Here is an 18,782-nt window from a genome sequence, read left to right as displayed (position 1 = left end):
GCACCAACACGTCCAGCTAATTTTCATATTTTGAGTAGAAAGAAGGTTTCACCATGTTGGCCAGACTGGACTCGAACTTCTGACTTCAGTTGATCCACCCGCCTCGGTCTCCCAAAGTGCTGGGATTACAGGTGTGAGCCACTGCGCCTGGCCTCAATCAAATGCCTTTTGAATTACCTTTATTACTCTGCTGGTTCCCTAACTGATGGGTTCAATTACATCTTATATATGTTAATTCTGTATTCTATTATAACCATGTTAAACTATCCTGTAGTTCAACAGGGTAACACATTTTCGGTATTTTTTATATGGAACTTCATGGTGTACCTTTACTAATTGTAATACATTTTGAATATCACAACTTAGATGATATCATATACAAATGTGACTATTAAAATTTTCAACAACATATTATCTTTGTGAATTATTGCTAGATTTGCCCTCCTTCCATTAGTATTCTATGTTCAAAAGTCATACATGCAACTCATAATACATGTCTTACAGTATTATTTTATTCATTTTGGGGAAGAAAATTGCCAACTCAAAAGCAATGTTCACAATTTACAATTATTTCCTTGCTATTCTTTAACTCTGTGTCTCATTACTTCACCTAGAAAATATTCTGAGTATAGGAATAGTTTATTATCTTTCATAATTCATTGTATATAACATTTAAGCAGATGTACATTCAGTAATAAATTCATTTTTATTATAAAATGCAAGCTTAACATACAAGCCACATTATCTTGTGGCTGTTTTCTTTTCAAAGTTATGTCAAAAAGTTTAATTTTCTTAGGATCATTAAGTCAAATGAATCTTAAGAGATAAAGAATTTCATACACATTGTTTAAAAATTGGAACTATTCTATTTTCTAAATTAAAATAATAGCTTGGATTATTATATATTAAAAATATTAAAGACAAAGATTCATTTCAGTATTTTACTTTAGTTTCAAAAACAGTTTTGTATCCAAACTCTCTGAAGTATTACTACATTGAAGGCATGGCATCAATATGTGCTAACTGTGATGTGAATGAAGAGACCAAATTTAGAAAAAAGTCTCAGAAAATTTTTCATTAATATGTAATCACTGTCATCTTAGAATTAATGACCTAAGAAAATGCCACAAAAAAGTACATATGTATGATTATGGAATAGATATTACTATAGTTATGTCCTCACTGATAAAAGAAAGAAGAAAGAAATATGAAATTTAACTGTAAGTTATTAGGTATCAAGATACCTTTGGATGCACTTTTGTTATCTTTATAAAACTAATACCATATTTATATGACCAGATGACTTTCAAATTAATAACAAGAATGATATATGCTATTAAATATATTTAGTCCTTTAAAGGAAAGGTGCGCTTGGGTTTTTCAAGGTAGTTTAACCCTGAAACAGAAGAAATAACCTGTGCAAAATACTCTGCTTGCCACACACTTCAGACAGCCCCAAATGCTGGTTCCAGAGGACTGACCTTGACTTACAGAATCAAAATCTGGGCATTGTCTGAAAACTACATTTTAAACAAGCTTTTCAGATGATTCTGTTGACAGTTTGGAATCTAATGTTAGAAAGCTAATGCTTAGCATCGTTGGTCTTGAGAAATGATGTAAACACTTCTTTGAAATGAAGATTGAGTTCAAATTGTGTTAGACTCTGTGATTCCATTAGATTAAAGCACTCAAGTCGCTTTTATGAAATCACTGAGCAGTTTACACACTAAAAGCTACTCGTGGTCATACAGGTATTCACACAATGACTATCCATTGATTGTTTACTACATCAACAATTTCCTTTGTTTTTTTTTTTTTGTTTTGGTAGGGCTTTGTGATATATTTGACTTCTAAGCATGAGTATTGCACTTTCGTTTCTATTGATTTAGAAAAAGAACCATAATTGTTTCGTCCAGTATTCAATTTTCAGAATGATTATTTCTTTTTTATATTTGTTTATATAGTTTAAATAATACATTGTATTTGTTCAGTATCATATATTAAATGTAAAGATTGTATTCTGAATATTAGCTAGAATTTGAAAATGCCAAGTGAATTGGATCTGAAATAAAAAGCATTTGATGTTCTGTTTTTAAGGCAAAATGTGTATTCTACTTGAATTTTTACTTCTACATGCAGAACTAAATCTCAACTTGTAAACATACAAGAATAGATGAGAGTTTACTGAAGCAATGTACTCACTCTTCTCAATATTAAAATCATACTTTTGATTAGTATAATGCTAATATATAATATATAATATTAAACTATTATTCATGTCATCTTCGTTTAAATTACATTTGACTTTCTGAAACATGACTTAAAGAATACAATTTGATTTATGTGTTTTACAGGCCATAAAGTGTTTATATCTTTTTAATGTGTGATTATTTTTATGTGTAGTAAAGCATGGGTTGTCAGTTGGATATGTTGAAATGTATAATCTTTAAGCCTTTTATGGAGATTTCTGTGAATAGCACATCATTTTCTATATATTTTCAACTGACAGTCAATGGGAAGTTAAAATTATAGCTACAGTTGGAGCCCCATGTTCTACTAAAAAGTCTGAAAACAAATTTTGCAGCAAGGTCGCCTACTTCAGCTCATCTCTTGCTATAAAAGACTGTTAACAAAATTGTTTTCACTAAAACTTTGATGATTTTGGCAGTTGAGTCTCTGAGGTAAACTTAAGACCTATTAATGGAATAGAATGAGAACAATAAAAGGAGAATTAAACAGTTCTGAAATGAATTAGAAATGTGGAAAAGTTATTAAATACTGTCTAACACAGCAGTATTTTACCCTTGAGGCTAATTTCTATTTTAAGTTGAAATCTATCATTTCATTTTTTACTGAAAAGAGTTGCTATACAAAATATTAAAATTATAAAAAATATATAAATCATCCAAAAGAGTATATAAGTATATTGTACAATATTATTATTATTTAAAGTATAACAGATACATAGATTAAAAGAAATGCGGGAAGTAAATAATATAAATGTTTCACATACTTATAACAACTCTGTTTTAAAATAATATAAATGTTTTAAATTTTGTAACAACTCTGTGTTTTTAAAAAAAGTATTGGTGTGAATCATTTTTTATGTTATTTTATCATTTTATTGCTACTTGAAAGGACAGGATTATTTCTAGCAACTTGAAGTAATAAGTTTCAACCTTTAAAAAAAATTGTATACAGTCTCTCTCTTTCCACTGAACTAGTATGATAAGCAGTATAGCAAGGTTATAAAATAATAGCATTTATAAATAACAGAACAAAAGCAAACTAGGGACAATATAATTAATTGATTATAATTAATATTTCACACTATTAAGACATTATGCATTTTTGCAAAGTGATATTGGTAGTTTGAGATGTTACACCAGTTCAAAAAAATAATAATGTATCACTAAAGAACATACATTTATCCCACCACCTGCTTCCTTTTTCCACTGCCTTCCATATTATAGGTGAAAAATGATTTCGAAGTTACATAACTTTGTGGTTAAGGGAATGAACTCTGGTGCCAACACATCAAAGTTCAAAATCTAGGTCTATCTTTAACAATCTCTCTGGCTGCGGCCAAGTGACTTAATCTCTAAATCCTTCATCTTAACTTGTGCAATGTAAACAGCATGTACTTTGGAAGGCTGGTGTGACCGTTAAGCTATAATGACATCCAGTTTATTTTAAATGCTGTCAAGAGTACTAGCTGTTATCAAGCAAATCAGATTTGCATACAGCATTTGGCATGATGTCTAAAAAGGGACAGTAAATCTGTAATGTGATTTCATATACCTAAGAATAACTCGTTATGTTTTATATTAGTGTAAAATATGTCGTTTGAAAAATGCATTACCATTTGTTGTTTACATCTTAAATTGTCAAACAAAGATAACAAACTGTAGTTAAGAGCAAGAGATCTGGCTTTAGAAAACAGAGTTCTATAGGGTCTTGATCTGTTTGCTCAGGCTGGAGTACAGTAGTGTAATCATAGCTCACTACAGCCTAGAGCTTCTGGGCTCAAGTGATCCTCCCGTTTCAGCCTCCTGAGCAAGCTAGGACTACAGGCGTGCACCGTGACACTCAACTAATTTTTATTTGCAAAAATGTAAAACAATGCAGCTCTTCTTACTATTATTTTTAAATAGAGCTATTTTTCATAACAACAGGTGACAAGCTAATATGCAATGAGCTGTTATCATTATTTTAGAAAATTAAAAGGAATGTGATTATAATTTCTTAGTTTTAATTTCTTATATGGTGAATGTTGATAGATGTAATCTACAGAAACAAAATCTCTTTATGGTCCTCAATAAATTTGAGAGTGTGTGAGACCAAAAAGTTTGGGAACTTCTGTATCATGCCATTTTATTTCCATGACCACAGAGGTAGCAAGGAATTTCAATTAATTTTTCACAATCACATGTTTCTTCTTAAAGCAAAACAGTAAAACAACAACAAAACTGAATAACTCACATACTTTGGTTGAGGCATCTCTAATTATCACACCACTCAATCTTTGTTACTTGATATGGGCCCAGAATTGGACCTTGAATAAAGCCAGCTGACAATAATCTTTCTTGGGAATCTAGAATTTAGACTCTGTTTGGTAAAGTACATTAGATGACTGCAGTACTTAAAATGAAAATGCACCCAGTACCTGATTTAGCTTTGGTGACACGGTGAGTCAAAGCCACATGCAAGCTAAAAGCTATGCAGTAGAGGAGATTGCATGAGTAAGCAAAGAAAGCTAACTGGCAAACAGAATCAAAATCATGGAGAGGACAGAAACAGAGACAAGAGGCAATCATTTCAGTTGCCAAATATGAAGAAGCAACCCTAAATTCTGACATTCAGTCCGAGTCTCCACAAGCCAGTTAAATTTTTATTTCCTGACTTAGGATGTTCCTGAGATTTGCTGTGTTTCCTCGCAATCAATCTTTCTCTTTTGAGTATGTGTGTTACTCCGGTAATGTGTCTGCTATTGTAATAAACTTTCATAGAAATATATCACATATATAGCAGGGTGGCCACACGGGTTTAAATATACACTTCAGTGATGTTTATAAAGTGAAAACACCCGTGTAATCACATCCAGCTCAAAAATTACATCACCAGTATCCAGATGTCTACACAAGTCCCCTTTGGTCACTACCTCTGCTGTTGATTAACTTGAAATAATTATGTCATATGATATACTATTCTTTTTGTGTGGATTTGCTCATTTATCATTATGTGAGTGGGATGTAACCATTCCATAAAAAAATAGCAGTGGTTCAATCTTTTCATTGCTATACATTATTGCATATGACAAATTACCAATATTTATTTATGCATACTGTTATTGATGCACATTGGGTTGATTTAGCTGGGAACCATAATAAATAATGTCACTATAAATACACATATACTTGGCTTCGGGTGCCTACACGTATATGCATTATTTATGTGATACATATACAAAGCTAAGAGAAGAATGGCTAATTTTTTTTTTTTTTTTTTTTTTTTTCTGCTATCCTTGACCATTTACGTTTTCACATACAACTTGTAATTAACTTATACCAAAAACATAACAGTGCACACTCATTACCAGTTTATTCCCAAACAACTTTCCAATGTAGCTATCTCTCCTTATCTCATTGGTTTCTATGAGTTACATTCTGAGATAACTGCATTGTCTAATATATATGTAATATTATTTATAAATATATATATGTGTGTGTGTGTGTATGTGCATGCGTGCGCATGTGATATATCTCCTGTGCTTTATCCCTCTCCTCATGATCTGTTTTGATGAATAGATTATTAAAATAGATTTATTAACATTTTCTTTAATAGTGATTTATGGTCAAGAAACAAAATCATGATGTTATTCTCATGTGTTTTTTTCCCCAAAAGTTGTATTGCTTTAACATTCACTTTTAGCTCTACAACCCATTTGGGACTTGCTTTTTTTTTTTTTTTTTCCTCTAGTGACAGTGTCTAACTCTGTCTTCAGTAGAGTGCACTGGCATGATCATATTTCACTGTAGCCTTAACAACCCCCTGGGGTCAAGTGATCTTCTTGCCTTAGCCTCCCAATGTAGCTATGACTACAGGTGCACACCACCATGTTTTTTAAAAAAAATTTTTTTTTGTAAAGACTGGGTCTCACCTTGTTCCCTAGACTAGTCTTGAACTCCTGGACACAAGCAATCCTCCTGCCTCAGCCACCCTAAGTGTTGAGATTTACAGATGTGAACCACCACACCCAGGGTCTTACTTTTGCATATGGTGTGAGACAAAGGTCATGGTTCAATTTTTTGTGAATTGAACATTCAGTTGATTCAGGAATATATCTTACAAAGGCCATGCATTCACAATTGCATGGTGTGGTCACCACCTATGTCACAAATTATATGGCAGTATTTACGTAGGTAGGTTCTAATCTCTCTATTCTATTCCATTATTCCATTTGTCTCTTCTGAGAATTCTATCACACTGCTTTACCAAGATGCATTACAATTCGTTTTGATGTAAAATAGTGCTAGCCTTCTAACCTTTTCTTCTTCAAGATTATTTTTGCTATCTTTGGCCATTTGCATTTTCACATATATCTTACAATTAGCTTGCACACAAAAACATACATGCGCACACACATCGACAGTTTATTTTTATTTTTTAAATGTATGCTACAGACCTATTTTAAAAGAATTTACGTTTTCATAACCCTTAAATCCTTAACATGGTATATATTTCCTTTTATTTATGTCTTCTTTGCTTTTTTCCATTAATGGTTTTAGGAATTTTGCATGTGTATAAGTCTTAGATGTCTTTCATTAGATTTATTTCTAAGTACTTAATGTTTTCTGATACACATATGCATATATATGGCATGTTAAATTTATAAATGTATATACATGTATATATTATAAATGTATATAAATTATATACATTTATAAATTTATATACATATGTGGTATTTTAAATTTTAAATTTCTAATATGGGGCTGGTCTATAGAAATAAAATTAGTGTTTGCATTGTGGCTTTCTAACAGAAAACCTGCTAAAATTATTTACTAATTTCAATTATTAATCTGTAGAATCTGTGGAATTGTTTATGTACATAGTCATCCTCCTTTAAATACCATGATTAAAAATTTCTTCTTTGTTAGACATTACACACATAGTTCATTTCTTTGCATTAGCAGAGGTCTCCTGTACAATTTTAAATAGAAGTCCTGGTAACAGACATTTTTGACTTGTTCTTGATTTCTAGAAGAATGTTTTAATTATTTTTGCCAATAGATATGTTTGCTTTCAATACATTCTTACCTGGTAAATGAAATGCTGTTTTACAGCTTCCCTTGGTATCTGCGAGGGATCCATTCCAGGACCCACCAGGGGTACCATAATCTGTGCATGCTCAACTCTCTGATATAAAATAACATAGTGTTTGCACATAATATACGCACATCCTCCCATATACTTCAAATCATCATTAGATTACTTACAACCTAATACATGTAAATACTATGTAAATGGTTGTTATATTGTATTTGTTAGGGAATAATAACAGCAAAAAAAGTCTGTATATTTTCTGTACAAAGCCAACCATACAGTTTTTATTTTAATATTTTGTATCTATAGGTAGTTATTGGGGACCGAGCCGGGGTGGTGGAGAATGAACAGACACAAGAGACAAAGACAAACAGAGAACATGGCGGCCGCGCCTAGAGCCTCCGCCTCACTTTATTTATACTCCATAAATTCCACGTCAGCAAAAATAACACAATGCAAAACAAACTTTCTGCACCCAGATGTAACCTTCTGCTTAGTTCCTTGTCTCTAAGCTCTTTCTTATTTGTCTGCCTTCTTGGTGCCTACTAGAGTTCATTAAAAGTTCAACTAGACTTTGGGAGGCCGAGACGGGCGGATCACGAGGTCAGGAGATCGAGACCATCCTGGCTAACGCTGAAACCCAGTCTCTACTAAAAAATACAAAAAACTAGCCGGGCGAGGCGGCGGGCGCCTGTAGTCCTGGCTACTCGGGAGGCTGAGGCAGGAGAATGGCGTAAACCCGGGAGGCGGAGCTTGCAGTGAGCTGAGATCCGGCCACTGCACTCCAGCCTGGGCGACAGAGCGAGACTCCGTCTCAAAAAAAAAAAAAAAAAAAAAAAAAAGTTCAACTAGAGATACTGTCCTTGACTACTGAAGTTCATTGAAAGTGCAACTAGCTAGAGATACTGTCCTTGAGCCTTATCTATTCTTAGCATATTATTTTCAATGGCCCCTGCAGGTAGTTGAATCCAAGAATATACTACTCATGGATATGGAGGACCATTTGTATATCTAGTTTGCTAAGAATTTTATAATAAATTGACATTAAATGTTAGCTAATATTTTTGTCTGTACCTCTTGAGAGAAACATGTAATTTTTCTCCTATGTCCTATACAATTTTTGAAATCTATGGAGTTTCAAACTTAAATGACCACGTGTTTCTGAAATAAGTTCAGCCTAGTTATTTTTTATAGATCTTGTATTTCTGTGTCAATATTTTTATGATTTTTGAATTTATGTTTAGGGGATACTCTGGGTTTTGTTTTTCTTTCTTCTTCTTCTTTTTTTTTTTTTTTTGAGACGGAGTCTCGCTCTGTCGCCCAGGCTGGAGTGCAGTGGTGCGATCTCCACCCACTGCAAGCTCCACCTCCGGGTTCACGCCATTCTCCTGCCTCAGCCTCCCAAGTAGCTGGGACTACATGCGCTGGCCACCGCGCCCGGCTAGTTTTTGTATTTTTAGTAGAGACGGGGTTTCACCGTGTTAGCCAGGATGGTCTCGATCTCCTGACCTCGTGATCCGCCCGTCTCGGCCTCCCAAAGTGCTGGGATTACAGACGTGAGCCACCGCGCCCGGCCTTGTTTTTCTTTTGTTGTAATATCACTAGTTGATCTCAATAAACCATTATTGTCCTATTCTGCAGAAGAATTTATCTTAAAATGCTGTTACTTTAAATTAAAATACTGTAAAGAATTTACATCTGATGCCACCAGGCCTAGGGTTTTCCTTAGGGGAAGGTTTTTATAGTACTTGACTTTTAAAAATCAAAGGATCTCTGATTAGAAAAATGAGATCTAGCAATTTATATTAATTTTTAAAAGGCCTAAACACATCATATGGTCACAACCAAAAAAGTAGTGATTTCAAAATGTACTCATAAAATGCATTATCTAATAACAATAAATGAGAAATATCAGATTATGTCCAAAATATTGTTTACTCCAGAAGAGAATTACATGTGATATCATATAAATATGTAGACATGAGGAAAATCTTACAAAGTAAAATGAGGCTATTAACAGGAAAAGGCCAAATGGTTACCATCTAAGAATCTTCTGAAGATGAATTACTGTATTTGTTTCCAATCTCTAGCATAATCAAATTACCACTAACTTGGTAGCTTACCACAAAACAAATTAATCTGGTTATAGTACTGGAGCTCAGAAGTCCAAAATGAGTCTAACAGGCTAAATTGTCTTGGCAGATCCACGCTCCTGAAGGTTCTGATGGTCATCTGTTTTCTATGCTGTTACCAGTTTCTGGATGCTGCCTGTATTTCTCAGCTTGCAACCCCTTCTGCCATATCAGAGCACATTACTCCACGTTCTTCTTGGACTGTCACATCTCCTCTCTCTATTTTACCAACACTTGTGATTACTTCCGGCCCACTCAGATAAACCAGGAGAATCTCCCATCTCAAGACCCTTAATCACGTCTGTAAAATACTTTTTTTCCATGTGGTGCATTTAGAAGTACTGAGGATTAGGATGTGGAAATCTTTGGGGGACTGTCATTCTGCCTGCTACAATGGTCTTGTTGAATATATAAGCGTCCAATGAATAAGCTCCATTCAAAGATACTTGTCTTGCTGAGAAACAACACAATTTTGACACTGCACAGAAAATGCAGACATTTCACATTAATCAAACTCAGAACAGCATTAGCCCAGAACACCAATTTTTTTTTTTTTTTTTTTTTTTTTTTTTTTTTTTTTTTTTTTTTTTTTGGAGATGAAGCCTTGCTCTGTCACCCAGGCAGGAATGCAGTGGCAGAATCTTGGCTCACTGCAACCTCTGCCTCCTGGGTTCAAGCGATTCTCCTCCCTCAGCCTCTCAAGTAGTTGGGATTACAGGCGCCCACCACTATGCCAGGCTAATTTTTGTATTTTTATTAGAGACAGGGTTTCACCATGTTGGCCAGGCTGAACACCAATGCATTTTAAATGTCATATATGTTGCAATGCTTTTTCCAGAATAACCACAATGGTCACCTCTTATAGATAGATCTGCTTAGAAAACCAATTTAAAAACAGTTTCTGAGTGACTGTGGAACCAGAAAAAGATTTAGTTACATAATAGAAAACTTTAATATTAATGGGTTAGCTACCTATTTCCACAATAGTGGATAACATCCCTAGTAACATTATAATACCAAAATTCATTATGTAATTCTTTCTTCCTTGTGAATTTCTAGCCTTGGCACTGGAAGCCTCTGGAGTGGTCAGCTCTCTGTATCATTCCATTTTACCAATCCCTGTTCTAAATGACATAGTCTTCAATATGCCTTTATCTGTGGATCTCAGAACCTTTCTACCTCATTGAAGTGACAGTGCATCTCCAAAATAAAATGTGCTGATTTTATAGTTTCACTTTCTAACATTGTTATAATTTTATTTATTTCAGAATTATTGTCTGGAGTGGCAGAGGAATGGGGATAGGGCTAACGTGTGAGTAGAAATCTTTCCCAAATCAAAGGTTCATGTTCATGACTAAGAGAATAATCCTGAATCCTTACAAAAAATATTTGGTGGAAACTAGAACCCTTCAACTTGGATTAGTGTTGCTTAGAGATTATGTTATGCACAAAATGAAAGATTATCACATAAAAGATAATTTATGACTTTTTTTACTCAGTTTAAGTAAGAACTCACAAAACACTTATAACAGTCCCAAATTGATAAAGATTCCCTCATGATCTCCCTCAGGAGATAATGAATTCCCTGTTATAAGTGCCTCAAACAACATGAACTGGGTTATATTTAGGAGAAGATTCTAGCCTCAGATCCATGTAACCTTTGAATTTCTCCCCAGGCTGAGATACTCCTGTTTTCAGAATAGAAATATCTGCTTTGGAAATGATACAAACCTCCAGCCTGGGCAGATCCCATCTCCCTATTACATATGTTTGCTTTCTAACTGACTCCCACATTTACCAAGAGAATGGAATGTCATTACATATTTCATGTTTAAAAGCGTTTCCTAGGAGCAAAGTAGGAGAGAAGGACACTTCATAACAGGAAACAAAGATCAAATGAAGAGTTGCCACAGATGAGATGTCTTTAAGGGCACTGTCTTGCTGGCTTCTTAGTTGGCTGTGTTTCTAGCTCATTTTTCTGTTCTCTTAGTCCTAGCACTTTGTGGGAAATGAGGATGAGTAGTAAATGTGCAATTGGGTAGGTGTAAGGGATGATAAAAATGCAAAATAAAAACTAGATTTAATTTGAAAATTTAATGCAATTGGAAACATTAGAAATAATTAGGGTTTAACTGTATTGAAAATAACAGTTAGAAGACACTGTCTGACATAGCTAAAGTATCCACAGAGGTAAAATTCTACTAAAGGACAAGTATATCCTTAAAGTATATCCTCTAGCTAATGTTAGTTTACCTTTGGGAGGAAAAATAATGCTGTGATATATGATACTCATTACTTTTTGTTATGTTAAAATAATAAATAAGGAAATTCAATTTTACTTTTTCATATTGAGAAAGGGTTGGAAACAAGAATTTGTGTAAGGCATCAACTTTGTAATGTTATTACCCTTATAATCATAAATTATATTGTCTAAAATTCTTAACACTGGAATGAGTTATTTAGCTAAGAGACAGTCGCCAATGATCTGTAACCCTCATGTGCATTTCCTCCTGGTATTTATGTACCTGTAGAGGCCTCTCTGACATGGAGTAGGGTCAACCTGTGACCAATAAGAATATTGTAGAAATCATGGAGTGTGACTTCCAAAAAGTCTTCACTTTGTGTTCTCTTGGATTGTTCACTCTGGGGAAAGCCAGCTATCAGATCACACGGACTTCAAGCAGAGGCCCAGACAGAAAGGTGTCACCTCCCAGAACATATGGGTGAGCTCATTTTCTGGCCCAGTCAAGATTTCAGAAGATAACATCCCTGCCAACACTCTTGAAAGTGACCTCATAAGAGACCCTGAACCAAAACCACCCAGTTACGTGGCTTCTAATTTCTTGACCCACAAAAGTGATGCAACATATTAAACATTGGTTGTTATTTAAGCTGTCAAGTTTTGGAGTAATTTGCTATGCAGTGCCATGGCCTAAACGCTTTTGTCTCCCCAAAAGTCATATGTTAGAACCTAATTCCCAATGTGATAGTAGTGAGAGATGGAAAATTTGGGAGGTGATTAGGTCATGAGGATAAAACCCTCATGAATGGCATTGATGCTTTTATGCAAGAGGCCTCCCAAACACCTCCCTTGGCCCCTCTGCCTGAGGACACAGGAGAAAGTACCAGGAGGTGAGTTATGGATACCCCAGCTTCCAAAACTATAAATTACTCTTGTTTGTAAGCTGGCTAATTCATGGCATTTTGCTATAGCAGCCTGATTGTACTAAGCTATGCAGCAACAAGAAACTGATACAATATGAAATACATTTGTGTATGTTAATATTGACACAAATTGTGTTAATAAGTACACTAGAATTAGTACCATAGTGAGAAAAGTTTTCCCCAAATAGTGTTTGCATATATCCACATTATTTCCAGACACAAGAAATTGCTGAATCACACAGAGGGACTTTAAAAAGAAAGGACCAAATTGTATGTTCAGGACCACACAGACTGATACAGCTGGATAATGACTTTAAAAAGCATTCCTAGTTTGTAAGCAGAGGTTATTTACACACATATACATACATTATTTTTTTCTCTCTTTCTCTCTCTCTGTCCCACAAGATTATTTAAGCCTCACATTATAACAGATTCAGGGTGAATATGAGGGAGGGCACAATTGTAGAGGAACTTCCGTCTTGCTTATTTGTACTGAGTGGTAGAGACAATTTAAGGAAGATTTATGGAAGTTAATGTGACTTTTCAGCACTTGTTTGTTATTTTTGCTCACCTGAATTCTCTTTTAGGAAGCTATTGTTGCTAAAATTTGGTGAACATTGATTTCCAGTGAAAACATATATTTAGCCTCCTGTCATTTTTCAACTCATTATCTCATCTTGAAAAACTCCTATATTACAGGTCAGAGGTGGGAAAATAAACAAGCACGTTCTATGATTTTACAAAAGTAATTGGCATTGTCAAACCTATCATTATTGCCTTGCATACCCACTATCTTTTTGCTTTTCTTGCATTTTAAAACTTGTTTATCTTAAATAGACTGATTGTACTGACTGAAAAGCAAGAGATTTTATATTTATATCTTTTTTAAGGAGAGATGCTAGGGCTCCATAATTTCTAATCACCCTCAAACACATTAAAGAATCAAGAATCACTAGAAAAAATGCACTGATATTTTAAAATTGGATCTATTTCAGTTTTTAAACTTCCTCTTTTAGGTGAAAGACTACAATATTTCAATGTAAACATATAAAAGATTTAATAACCATTTGAATATTTGAATGCCATTGTTTAATAGAAGTTATACATTCATATGAATATAGGTTTTTCTACAAAACTCAGGACACTTTAACCAGTTAAATAGATACATTTCACATGCCTACTGAGTATTCTAATACATATTTAATATGAGAAATAGACATAGTAAACAAATGGCATATTAAGAAAATGACAAGATAGTAAGTCACTAGGATTAAGTAAATGTCTGACTACCTAAAAAAAAATTCTAAATTCATAAATTGCATTATTTAAATTATAAAAATAAACATATACTGAACTTCCTGTAATAGCAACTTATTCTTTATATTTTTGTGAAGATGTTTTCCATTATTATAGAAAATTAAGAAACCATATGTGCATTGTGAACTGAAAAAAATTGCATTTGTTTTGGTTGTCATACCGCATTTTACAAATGAATTCCCATTTATCTTCATAGCTGTTTGTACAAGCATTTGGGGCTAGAAAGTAACATTTGACCTCTGAACATTTCTATCTTTTCTCAGACTTGTTCAATATTAGTGAACATCAAAGAGCAATTTATCACTATGTCACACTTGCCTGAAGAATTTCTTAGGGTCTCAAGAAGAATGATGAAGTTAGTCTTTAAGTCTTGAAAATTTCTGAAGGTGAATTTTTCTCTCTGATGTACACAGATAATTCTGTCTTTGCTAAAGATTTGCTCCTGTATCTTTGTTCTTATTGCAAATGTTTAGGTTTTAGGTTACCCATTTCATATTTCCTTTTTAATAGAATCTTGGATCAAAATGCTCACTTAAACACCACTCTATATAGTAGACATTTTGGCCTAAATTATGTTCAGTGCTGGGATAGAGGCATGTTGGTTGAATTTATGGGAAAAATCCAGCTGAAGTTATTATTATAGTGTCAGCCAAAGAACAGAACTGAGATTCTGCCTGAGAAGAAACTTGAGCTGAAATAGGTAGATTTTTGATGGAATGTCTTACAAACTGGTAAGGCTTCCAATAAGTCTATGTTGCCAGGGAGTATAAGAAGCCACGAATGCTGAGCTTGATCTTGTTTAAGGTCATAATTTTTATAAAGGAGTAGTTTTTCTGATGAAAGCTTTGGGCATACTTGAATTTGTCTTAGCTGTAAGACTGTGAGTCTTAAAAGAGCAAAGGGCCTGAGAGTTAAAAATGATCAAGTTCTAAACCTCCCAGCAGTTCCAAACGACCCAGTAATTTCACTCCTGGGCATTGATCCCAGAGAAATGAAAACTTATGTTCACACAGAGACCTCTACACAAATGTTGATAGCAGAGTTATTTGTTATAACCTGGATCTGAAAATAACTGAAATGTCCTTGCACAGGTGAATCATTAAATAAGCCATACAGCCATACCACAACAATAGGGCTCAGCAATGAGAAAAAGAACTATTTATAAACACAACACTTGGATGAATCTTCAGAGAATTATGCTAAATGAAATAAGCCAAACCCCAAAGGCTACATATTAGATGACTTTAGTTATATAACATTATTGAAGTGATAAAGATACAGAGTTGGAAAACAGGTAAGTAATTTCTAGGGGTTAGGGGATCGGTGAAAAGCAATTGAGACTGAGGTAGACATGGTAAAAGGGGCTGTTCTGTATTTTGATTGTGATGGTAGCTACACAAATCTAAACGTGGAAGACTGAAAAATGGTCACCAGAAAATGTCCAGGCTTCAATCCCTGCAACCTGTGTCACATTATTCGGAAAAAAAAAAAAAAAAAAAAAAAAGTCCTTGTAGATAAGGTTAAATTAAAAATTTTAAAATAAAGAGCTTGGCCAGGCAACAGTGGCTCACACCTGTTATCCCAGCACTTTTGGAGGCCGAGGTGGGTGGATCACCTGAGTTCAGGAGTTTGAGACCAGCCTGGCTAACATGGTGAAACCCCCTCTCTACTAAAAGTACAAAAAAATTAGCAAGGCATGGTGGTGGGAGCCTGTAATCCCAGCTACTCTGCAGGAGAATCGCTTGAACCCCAGAAGCAGAGGTTGCAGTGAGTTGAGAACACACCATTGCACTCCAGCCTAGGCGACAAGAGTAAAACTCCATCTTAAAAAAATAAAAATAAATAAATAAAATAAAGAGCTTATCTTAGATTACTTGGGCGAGACCTAAATACCATCATAAACATCCTTCTAAGAGAGAGGCAAGGGGTTAGGTACAAACATAAAAGATGAGTCTATGTGATCACAGAGGTAGAGACTGGCATGCAATGACACCAGCCACGGGAGCTGGAAGGTCAAAGAACAGATTCTTCCCTAGAGCCTCCAAAGCAAGGACAGCCTTACAAACACCTTGAATTTGGCTTAGTGATACTGACTTTGGACTTCCGGCATCCAGAACAGTGAAAAACAATTTCTAGCATTTTAAGCCACTGAATTCATGGAAATCTGTTACTAACTTACTATATATGTGATAAAATTGCATAGAAACACAAATAAATACATATGTAAATGAATACATGTAAAATTTAGGACATCTGAGTCAGATTGGTGGGCTAGATTACTGCCCATTTTCTGGTTTTCATATTGCACTATAACTTTACAAGATAGAAAGTTAGGAAATTAGAGAAAATGGGTTAAAGAGTACATGGGTTTTCTCTTAGATTTGCACATGAATCTATACTTATCTCAAAATTAAAATTTAATTTAAAAGATGATAGAGTTGTTTCACTGTTAGAAACAAACAGTAGAATAACTTCATGACTTTAGTGTTTGCAAAGATATCTTAAAAGCAATGCAGAAAAGCATATTAATCATAGGGAAATATGTTAAGATAAAACATATTAAACTAAGAAATATAATTCCTTAAAAGAAACATCCATCAAAAGAATGAAAAAGCAATCTAAGGGTGAAATAATATATTTGCCATACAATTTATATGACAAATTGCTCATATAAAGAGTTTCTACAAAACAATTAAAAGCCACAATGAAAAAAAGAAATGGGAAAAATTTTAAACTGAATATCTTCACTAGAGTGATATACCAAATTGTTGCTAAACATATAAAACAATGATGAAATTTATTCATTATCAAGGAAATGTGAATGAAGACCACATGGTGATACCACTATACACCCAGCAGAATGGGTGAAATTTAGAAGTCACATAACACTACATATTAGTCAGGTTGTGGACAAACTATAATTTGCTTACATTGCCCACGCATTTAAGTTGATGTATGCAATATGAAAAACTACTCTGCATTATCTAATAAAACTGAATATACATATACCCGATGATTCAGTAATTCTGATGAAGCCAACAGAAATAAGTACATATATTTATCCAAAGGCACATACACATATACCTAGAGCAACAATTTTTACAATAATCCTAAACTGAAAAAAAGTCAAATGTTCATCATTTGAATGGTTAAATACTCCTGCATTCATACACATCTATATTATACAGCAATAATAATGAAATAATTACAACTATATGCACCATTATGAATGGTGCTAAATGAAAGAAAAAAAAAAAGAGAGTCCATAGTGAACAAGACTATTTATTTGAAATTAAAAATCTGGTAAATTAATCTATCAAAGTAGAAGTCAGGAACCCATTACCTTGCAGGGAGTGAGCAGTAATTAGCATAGCATAGTTTTGCATTTTGATGCAATTCTGTTTCTTTATCTGGATGAAGGGAACATGGGTGAGTTTACTGCATGAAAATTCATTGAGCCGTACTTATGATATGTGCGCTTTTCTATATGCATGTGATGCTTCAATTTTTAAAAATGTGTTTCTTTCTGTACCTATTCTGAATGTTCTTTGGTTCCAGAAACTATACAAAAGAGATTGCAATGCATTTATAGACTTGGGAATTGTTTTTCTCTATATTATTTTATGTATCTTTGTATTATTTTCTCTGTTATTTATTTCTCAATAGTATTTTCATATCTAAGAGTATGTCATATCTTTACATTACGTAATATTTATCCCTTTAACAATAGCTTTTCAGTATTTATTTAATGTAGGTCATACAAAATTGGTGGTCACATGATTTTCCTATTTTACATGTATTTCAATCATTGTTCCTAAGGTAAAAGAAAACTTTTTAATTGATCAAGTCTTCTCATTGGTTAATAATGATATATAGGCAATAGTTTCCAAATTTCAGAATGCCTTTTATAAAATTAATCGAGGATGCTCTTCATGAATACATAGCTTTAGAGAGATTCATCCAGTTCTCCTTATTGAAAATTTAGCAGAAATGATTACTAATAAATGGTTAGTTTTTAAAACAAAGTGTATATCCATGTAAAGGAATAATATGGAGTGAGTAAAAATCATTCAGTATATGAATTCTTAATTATGTGGAAAATAAGAAGAAATCATTACTAAGCGAAACAGCAGATTACAAATGAAATTCTTACAAGAAATCATAAGGGAAATGATTCATGACATTGAGCTTGGCAGTGATTTCTTGCATATGACACCAAAAATATAAGCAAAAAAAGTAAAATTGTATATAAGTGAGGATACATTAAACTTAAAAGCTTTGGTACAGCAAAGGAAAAACAAAATTAAAAGACCACTTATGAAATAGGATAAATATTTGAAAATCATGTATTTGTTAAGAGGCTCATTCCATACTATATTAGGAACTCCTACAACTTAAGAGCAAATAACCAAATAACCCAATTAAAAAATGAGCAAAATACTAGAACGAAATTTCTTCAAAAAAGACACACATATGTGGCTGAAAGGTATAAGAAAATTTGCTCAACATTGCTGATGATCAGCAAAATGCAAATCAAAACCAAAATAAGATACCGTCTCAGGTCAGGCACGGTGGCTTACGCCTGTAATCCCAGCACTTTGGGAGGCTGAGGCAGCTGGATCACCTGAGGTCAGAAGTTCGAGACCAGCCAGGCCAACATGGAGAAACCACATCTCTACTAAAAATACAAAAATTAGCCAGGTGTGGTGGCATGTGCCTGTAGTCCCAGCTACTCAGGAGGTTGAGGCAGGAGAATGGTTTGAACCCGCGAGGCGGAGGTTGCAGTGAGCCGAGATTGCACCACTGCACTACAGCCTGGGTGACAGAGCAAGACTCCATCTC

At 33.9% G+C, this 18,782-nt stretch overlaps 1 protein-coding gene across 9 annotated transcripts in view; it reads right to left on the bottom strand.

Moving 5' to 3' along the window:
• Positions 1-18,782, bottom strand: part of CDH18 (cadherin 18) — a 1,132,251-nt gene that overhangs the window by 412,539 nt on the left and 700,930 nt on the right. The window contains exon 1 of one of the 9 annotated variants that reach the window (XM_010386933.2): positions 4,487-4,647. The exons of the other annotated variants lie outside the window; for them this stretch is intronic. The gene's annotated coding sequence lies outside the window, so the exon portion shown is untranslated. Of the gene's footprint in view, positions 1-4,486; positions 4,648-18,782 lie in introns of those variants that run through there. 9 annotated transcript variants of the gene reach the window in all.

This window comes from Rhinopithecus roxellana, chromosome 3, assembly GCF_007565055.1.
Source record: "Rhinopithecus roxellana isolate Shanxi Qingling chromosome 3, ASM756505v1, whole genome shotgun sequence".
In the NCBI taxonomy this organism is placed as follows: Eukaryota; Metazoa; Chordata; class Mammalia; order Primates; family Cercopithecidae; genus Rhinopithecus; species Rhinopithecus roxellana.
Note: the sequence above shows the minus strand (reverse complement) of the source record. Positions and strands in the feature narration are given on the sequence as shown.